We start from the raw sequence: 9,186 nt of genomic DNA, 5'->3' as shown, positions 1-9,186 counted from the left end.
GCTACGCGTTAATAAGTACACGGAAATAAATTACGATTTTTCCTAAAAAAAATGGTGCCACGCGTTAATTAGAACACGCGGTAAATTAGAGAATTTACGGTAACACAATCCATCGTAACATTGACGTTTCGAGAGTAATACGACCAAACCTTCCATTTCTGAAAGCTTGTATTAATAATATCGAACAACGTCGGTAATCTGGTCGAGAATCTAAAATTAAAACAGTATAGTTACGTCACCAGCGTAAGTAGCGGTTACTTACTTATCTAACAGATGTTAAACTTGAATAATCAAGACAAAAGTAACATCAGTTTTTTTGTCAAATAGTTTTGACTTTTTTCAATTCTGCACCGCCTCTGGTAAACACTTCCCTTTTATTTGAGACTCCTTATCGGTCACCTCATTTTCAATCTTTTCTATAGACACCCGTGTAATAAATCAAATCCCGTCTCTTTTAAGGAGTGTTTATTTAAAACTTTTTGAAAATGTTGAATTTTACGTTACATTTTAAAAAATGTTGAATGAGTAACTTCTAAAAAACCCGTTACAAATAATAGAAGCGTCGTTACGAGAATTAATGATGATGATAGTGATAATAATTCCATTAAACAGAGAAAAAAAAATTCTGCCCTCCATCCCTCATTGTAATTTTTGGAAAAATGGATGTATACTGATGTCGCTAGCAACAATTAGCACCCTTCACGACTATGAATTTAACCATGTAACCTAATACCTAAGATTTCATATCATGCAACTCAAATATAGAGACTCAAATATAGAAACAACCAATGTAATCACATGTGACAGCGAAGTAGAAAATTTAATGTCTTGTAATTATAGGTAAAAAAATTTAAAGTTAACCCTTCCAAGTCTTTTCTCAGTTAAGAAAGCGCCATGTTATTGGGAAAATCCACATTACCCCTTATAAGATCTCATTGTTGACCTAGTAAATATATAACTTTATCAAATTCTTCGCACGGTTCTTTTAGCGCAAACATCTTTAAATATCTATAAAAATAAAGCACAAGAAAAAAAGATTCTCCAAGTTAATACTCATAAAAGAATATAATGAATTAAGTTATGTTGTATTTACTTTTGTTATAAGACAAGAAACTCCAAATTAAGTTGTTTCACGCTTGAGATTTCTTATTAGTATTAAGGCTAACCTCGTTTTATTAAACTTGCTTGATAATTGATATTAGGCTACCTAGGAGTAATTTAAGTTGGTTTATCCTGTGCATCGATAGCAATTACAAGGCTCTACTGTTATTGAAGTTAGTTTATAGTATAAACCGATGACTAGTATTATAGCTAACCTGGCGTTCTTTTGTTTGTTGAGAGCATAAAGCAAGTGGTCAGCAATAACCGCTTCTCCAATCACGTGATCGGGAAATGTTCCTGCTGAAATAGGAATGTATGTGTCGAGTCATTCGACGCCACAGAAATAAAACTTATAATTCTTCAGATCAGCCCTTCCCGTATTAAAAACGTTGCATTGAAAACCTAAGAAATATTCTTAATTTACCTGAAGTGTCCAACAATAAAATTCTGGGAGATCGAGACATCTATAATTAACAAAACTATTATTTATGAAGATAAAACTCGGTTAAAAGCACTTTAATTAAGACACTGCTAGAATAAACAAACAAACAGTATTACCACACAGGAAAAACAACTTTATGCATTGTATGACAGACCGTGTTATGCCAGGTTTTTTACCAAGCGACAACATTCCTCTGAACAACATTTCCTGTTCAGAGGAGATAAGTATTAAAATGAATAACAAAGGATCCCAAATATATGTGATTTATACTTTATTCTTACGTAGCGATATCCTTTACCTGTCACAAATCTGATACATAAACATAAGGCAGAGCATCGTGTTTTGTTGTAGTTTGTTCTTATAAACAATGTACAAAAAAAGTTGAAAAACATATATTGCATTATTTATTTCATGTAACATGTTATTGATAGTACAACACTATTGTAACCTTATGTTAAATATCTACACTGAGGATAACACAAAATAAGTCGTCATTTTACATGAGGAGTATTTTTCAGAAAAAGGTTTTAACATGAAATGGCGTCTTACAGAGTCTATGAATGATGACTTTTCAACATTTCTATACTGTCGTTCATGCAATCCTCGTGAGACGTTATTACGTAGCAGTTATTCTCCAGGGTCGGATTCAGCATATTTTCACCAACTGGGTGTTTGGGGGCGTTTATCAACTTAATTAAAAAGTCAAAATCCCCTGGGAACGCGTTTGAACACTTAACAACAAGATTACAGAGGTATTTGAAAGGCAAACGACAGGAACTTCGGGATAATTATTTAAAAAGTCTGTTTAAACAGGGTGGCGCCACAATTTCCAAAGTGGAGGGCTTAGGCATGGTAGAAGATTTTGAGATTTTAGTGACAATCAACGATCGAAGCGAGTTGCCGAAACAGCTGCCAATGCATTTTTAGAGTCCTAAAACAAGTAAAACGTCTATACCTTGGACTTCAGAAAAGCTTTGTTTTGTCACTGCATAAAAAATATCCCATTATTTAGTGAGATAGGTAACATCAATTTTTATGCAGTGATAAAGAAAAAATTATTACTTAGTAAAAAAGTGGTGAAAAGAAGTTCACGATGATTATAATTGTTAATCTCCCACAATGAGTCAAAATAAATATTAAAAAATTATATTTAAACGATATTTTGTCTGCTTACATTTTTTTTAATTTTTTTAAATCGAGTAGTAAAGAAAACGACCTTGCTATGAATGAAACAAGATCCGCGTCACGCAGTGGGACTTTTGTCTACAAACGCCTGGGAACGAAGTTAGGATATTCTGTTGATTTTGACGATCGGTTTGCGCAAAGAGAATGTAGGTGACCCTGAGAATAGGATTATCTTTTCGAGAGACATTGCTTAATAATAATAATAATAATAATAATAATAATAATAATTTAAAAGTAAAATTCATTTTAAAATTTGGACTATTTGTGCCCATGATGACGAAGAAATATGCAACTCTGACGGTAAAACGTAATCTTGCCGCTGTTTGTCTAATATAAAAAACCGTGGTAGCACAGATGCGTGAAAGGGAACTTGATTCTCTCCGCATCTCAAAATATACTTTATATATATTATTTAAGATATTTTACTTAAACAAGACATACATAAAAAAAATTTATTAAAAAATCTCTATAGTGTTTTCTGTTGGAGGTAAAATTACTGGTTGAAACTTCGCCCTAAAAAAACTGGACTAGATTGTACTGACCTCTGTGGAGAAAGAGATAAGGAAATGTATGTTCTAGCGCAGTCGCGCAAGCGCACCACAATGACGTCACAGCAAATCCAGCACCATACCATATCGGGCTATGGAATTCAAGGACATATCCCTAATAATCATTGCAAGTGTAGTGACGTCATCAAAGTATGCAGAATAGGAGTGCAAAATTTTCTAGCGCAATTCCTAAAAGTCTACGCATATCAAGGTTAAGTCTCTATCATACAAACATGAGTAGGTGAATTCCCCAAAAAGTGATGAAAATCAACGCATGCGCAGTAAAAAGGAAATAACCGCGTTAGTATTTTTGACCGTTATGATATCTTCCGACAAAGTGAAAATTTTATATAATAAAGAATGAATACATTTACGTGATGAAGCCAAAAGCCGTGGATTATGGGCTATTATAAGCTACGCAAGATTGAATTGGTTACACTATTGGAGAATGTACCGCAATACCCCCTGAGGCCACATAAAAGGATTCCAGTTAAAACAACGGTGGACGTACCGTAGTATGCTTGGAGGCCACCTAAAAGGCTTCCAGTTAAACCAACGGAGGACGTACTCCAGAGACCGGTAAGAAGTGCTGGATAACAAAAGCCGGTAAGGCCCGTAACTATACTACCAACGCCAGAGGCCATGGGAATTTTTGAGAAACAGGAGCTGTCGAAAAACCGTTCCATTGTAATTGATGGAATTAAAGGATTTTATAATTGGCTTGTAGATGCTGTCCCCAAACCTCTAAAAGAGGGTGTCAAGAGTACATATGCGACCCTTAACCTCACGGTGATGAATCTCTATAATGGGACAGCCAACACAAAACCTACACTACATGACGAGGTGGAAAAAGAGGCCGAGGAAGACTATCTATATGAACAGCCGGGGCAAGATTTCACACCTCAAGAACATAAGCATGCTCTCCACAGAACGTTCCGAAGTTTCCGCGTTCCCGGTATAGGAGGGGCCGGTTGACGGGTATATAGGGATATTGCGACCAAACGTGAAAACTTTGGTTGAAGGGCAGGTGAAGGGGTCAGCTGTCACTATGCGGTACAGCTGTCACTATGGATTATGTGGAAGAAGCCGTCAAATATAGAAGGCGCCAACGATGAGTACATTCTTGGAGGTACATTGAGGTGAAGAAGGTCTTCCATAGTAATATGGCCTCAGTATTCCAGGGTAGCAACGTAGATGACCTGCTGGATAGGATGTTTGCCCAAATCAAAACAGGTATGGAACATCCAGCACTAAGCCAAAGTGGTTTTACAATTAGTAGAATACTATACCTTGATGCAGACTTCCACAAATTAAGTCTAACAAGGGGTTCATCGTATACACAAGCACCTAAGTGGATAGCCTCTAAAAGGCCATTATTGACCCGAAAAATGATGTTGAGGAGTGTTTCAAGTGGGGCATCAACGGTGGTCTATATCATATGGAGATTGAAAGAGATCCACAAAGAATCACCAAGCTGAAACTTTATATAAACCACTACAATTGGGATGGTATAGAGTTCCTTACAAGCATCAAGGACATTTCCAGGTTTAAAAATAATAACCCTGACATTGCGGTAAACATGTTGTACGTAATGGGGAAGAAGATTAACATCCGACGTCGATCCGAGTACAACATTAGGCGCAACAAGCAGGTTAATCTGTTGTTATAACAGATAACAAAAAGACCCACTACACAGCCGTCAAATCCCTATCACGGCTCCTAGGTAGTGATACCTCGAAAAATACGGCAAAATTGCACTTCTGTCTAAACTGCCTACAGGCCTTTCCCACAGTTGAATCGAGGGAGAAGTACTATAGATATTGCACCGATCACGAGACTGTTAAAATTACGATGCCAAATGAGGCTGAAATATAGCTATATTATAGGAATGGCCAACAGCATTTCAGGGTACCCTTTGCTATCTATGCCGACTTCGAGAGTCTACTCATCCCAGTAGAAGATGCCAGGCTCAAAAGGACTAAAAAGCTAAGCAAGCATGTACCGTCTAGCTGGTGTATCTATAGCGCCTTTGCCTATGGGGATGTGCCGGACCCCCTAACAGTATACAGGGGTGAGAACTGCGTGGCGAGGTTCGTAAACCATCTGGAGGACAAGGTAAAAAGATTATATTATACCTATCCACAGAAACCTATGACCAAACTATGGCATCATCGCTAGACAAATTGGCAAGCAACCTCAACGATGAGCAGTGTAAAAATCTCCGCTGGTTTTTCACTGAGGATGACACGTTTAAGCTCATGCGCAGAAAGGGTGTCTATCCATGTGAACACATGGATAACTGGCAGCGATTTGAGGAGGTGGAGTTACCCCCAAGGAGGCCTTTTACAGCATGCTAAACATAAATGGGATCAGTGATGAAGATTATCATACGCTAAAAAGGCATGGAATGGTATTACTCCAGAGGGTGATGATGTTACCATGGGAGACTGCCAGGATGTGTAACTGACAACAGACGTCCTGCTATTGGCAGACGTGTTTGAAACGTTTTGAGGCGTCTGCTTGGACAACTACAGCCTTGATCCTGCACAGTTTTCAGTGCACCTGACTTGGCCTGGAAGGCAGCACTAAAATTTACTGGAATTTGGTTAGAGCTCCTTACAGACCCAGACATGCTCCTCATGTTCAAAAAGGCATCCGTGGAGGTATAACCCAGGCTGTACACCGGTACGCCAAAGCTAACAATAAGTACATGATACCTACAGTAATCGATGCAAACAACCTGTACGGCTGGGCGATGCGTCAAGACCTCCCAACAGATGGCTTCAAATGGGTATCAAACGTTGAGGCCTTTACAGAAAGGCGGGTCGGGAAGCTCGTTGAAGATAATAAGCATGGGTATATCCTGGAGGTAGATATTGACTACCTAAAGAGGCTACATGATAAACATAACGAGCTACCATTTTTACCCGAGCGCACGACGGTTCAAAGGGTAGAGAAATTAGTACCAAATTTAGAAGACAAGCGGAAATACGTGGTACATATAAGGGCATTAAATGACGCTATAAATCATCCGGTTCAACCAGAAGGCATAGTTGTAGGACTATATCGATCACAACACCGATTTTAGAACAAATGCCAAAAACGAGTTTGAGAAGGACTTCTACAAACTCATGAATTGGTCACAAATGAGGACAAGTATACGAAACTCATAATGAAGCCAAGTTTTGAGGGTGGAAGCCGGTTTAGCAAAAACCTGGTAGGTGTAGAGATGGGCAAGACCGAGGTGAAGATGAATAAGCCGGTATACATTGGACAGGCCATCCTAGACATGTCGAAGCTAGACATGTACGAGTTCCACTACGACTATATGCAACCCAAATATGGTTCCAAAATACAGCTCTGCTACATGGACGGACAGCTTTGTGTACCTTATACGGAGGACTTTTATAGGGATATCGCACAGGATGTTGAAGCACATTTTGACACAAGGACCTATAATGCGGATGATAATAGGCCTCTTTCCATTGGCAAAAACAAAAAGGTGGTAGGCCTTATGAAAGAAGAGCTGGGTGTTAAAATCATGACCAAGTTTATTACCCTCAGGGCCAAACTCTATGCCTATGAGAGCCTTACAAAAGAAGGCGGTGATCAAAAAACGAAGGGTGTGAAAAGGTGTGTCACGAAAAAATCTATAACTTTCGATGACTTTCAGTGGTGTCTGGAAGAGGGCGTTGACATCCACAAGAGTCAGGTCTTAATCCAAAACAAGGGCCATCAGGTATACACGCAAGAGGTATCAAAGTTGGCACTCAACAGGGCAGATGACAAACGTATCGTACAACCGGACCAGATTACAACGCTTACCAGAGGCCATTACCGCCTAACGTCTACAGGGGAATAAATGGAAGTGTGTTTGTATATTGCTATAGTTCTACCGTATGCCATGATTGCCTATGTACGTCTTCGATATCGACGTATAATAAAGATGTCGTCTGATATTACACAAGCCTTTGATAATGCCTCTACAGGATATGAACAGATAGAGAAGCATATCGATAAACGCCAAATTTTAAAAGAGGCCCTACGCAAAGGTAAAGGACATCTCCTTCCCAAAAAATGCACCGAAAGGTCGACAAGGCCCCAGAGGAGGCGGTAGAAAAGATCCGTACCGAGTACGTACAACGCGAGCTCCGGGAAAAGGGAGAAAAGACGGCAAAAGCACTGTCTACTCACGTAGTCAATCTGTATGCCAACATGATTGGCAACTTTGTGGATATCGACAATGTCGAGGAACTAAGAAGAAGAAGAAGAAGACCCTATAATCCGAGACTCTATGACAGATCTCGAGATCTTGGTGTACTGAACCATCGCCAGATGTCTTGCACCGCCCCTGGTCTTGTCTCACACGGCTCGGCATATGAGCAAGAAGAAAGAGAACGAGGGGAAGGAGGTGGAGGAGGCAGAAGAGGCAGAGACCATATTATAATAATAAAATGAGTGAAGAAGATCAGAAAAAGAGGAGAAAGTCATTACAAAACCACCAAAGCATCTGGGAAGGGTTGCGCAGGGACACAAGTTGGCGGCATTGATGAAGAAGAGGAAGGAAGAAATGAAGTAACAAGAGGCTACTGTAGAGCCTGAAGGCAAAACCTCTTCTGGGACCAGTTCCATACAGTTGGTTCGCATTTGTGGGGTAGGAACGATAGCCGTACTCGCGATAGGTGTCGGGGTTTGGTATATGTTTAGCAGGAGTAAAAATAAATCCCAAAACATCCCACCAGAGACCCAACAGGGGAAACAAGGCAAAACTCAGCCTCAGATCGATATTTTTAAAATGCAAAGAATTTTCTCAAAAACACTTAATAAATGGCAACAAGCAAACATGGTGAAAATATTGGTCCTAAGGAAACCATGGTTATTGACGCCTTGTGGGAGTCCGTCAGGCTGGTATCCTATACAACCCTGATCGCTATGGGTGGAAAAAGGCCCTAGAAGTTTCTAGAACCGGGGTAAAGATGGACTTAGAGGACGGTTTGAAGCTACCTGGTTATATGACGGCGGCGATCCTGTTTGACGAATACGCGATAAAACAAAGTTGGTACAAAAAATCGTAATAGACCGCATGGTAAAGTTTCTATCTCCTCTATAGGAGATAGAAACATGGAAGAGACTAAAAATTGTTCCAAGTGTTCAAAATCTCTCCCCCTGAACCAGTTCAAGGCAAAGGGCAAAGGTCAACTAAAGAGTACATGCATTTCCTGCCTTGATCTTAAGAGGCTGTCAAAGGGTCACCTTAGACGTCGTATCTATATGGAGTCCTTACATGACTTAATAATCATCCTGCAGGACCATATAAAGGCCCAATTTTCAGAAGGTTACACATGGGAGAACTTCGAATTACACGAAACTCATAAAACTCCATTTAGAAAAATTTATATCTCCGACGCTTGCCGAGGTCACCAAGGCATTGCAGCGGGCTCAATATGCTATATTAAATGGATATCACACGTTGTAGAGGATGCAAAAAACTACTTCCCCCGGACAAGTTCCAAATCAGGGGTAATAGTAGAACCAAGACCTGCATAGACTGCCTCAATAAGGCTACGGAGAGGCGGGGTGTCAAAAGGAAAGACATTGAAGACATATTGAGCTCATCGGAGTGAGCTCGGAGAAGGTATTCCTAGCCAAAAGGTACCGCAACGCATTAAGATGCCTGCAAGGCAAATTAAAGTATACTCCACTATCCCTCGAATACCAGGCTCGAAATACCAATATCTGCCAAGTTTGTCGGGAGTCTTTGTTAAACAATCACGGTGGTGTGTTAATATGTTCGCTATGTGCAGCAATATACCCAAAAATTCACGATCGAAAGTGGAACAACTATTAGTAAATGAACACTATTAAAGAGGCGCATACGGCAATCTTTACAGGTCCAACTTCTTGTGGAAA

The sequence above is a fragment of the Hydractinia symbiolongicarpus genome, chromosome 2, assembly GCF_029227915.1.
Source record: "Hydractinia symbiolongicarpus strain clone_291-10 chromosome 2, HSymV2.1, whole genome shotgun sequence".
In the NCBI taxonomy this organism is placed as follows: Eukaryota; Metazoa; Cnidaria; class Hydrozoa; order Anthoathecata; family Hydractiniidae; genus Hydractinia; species Hydractinia symbiolongicarpus.
This window is presented reverse-complemented; position numbering follows the sequence as displayed.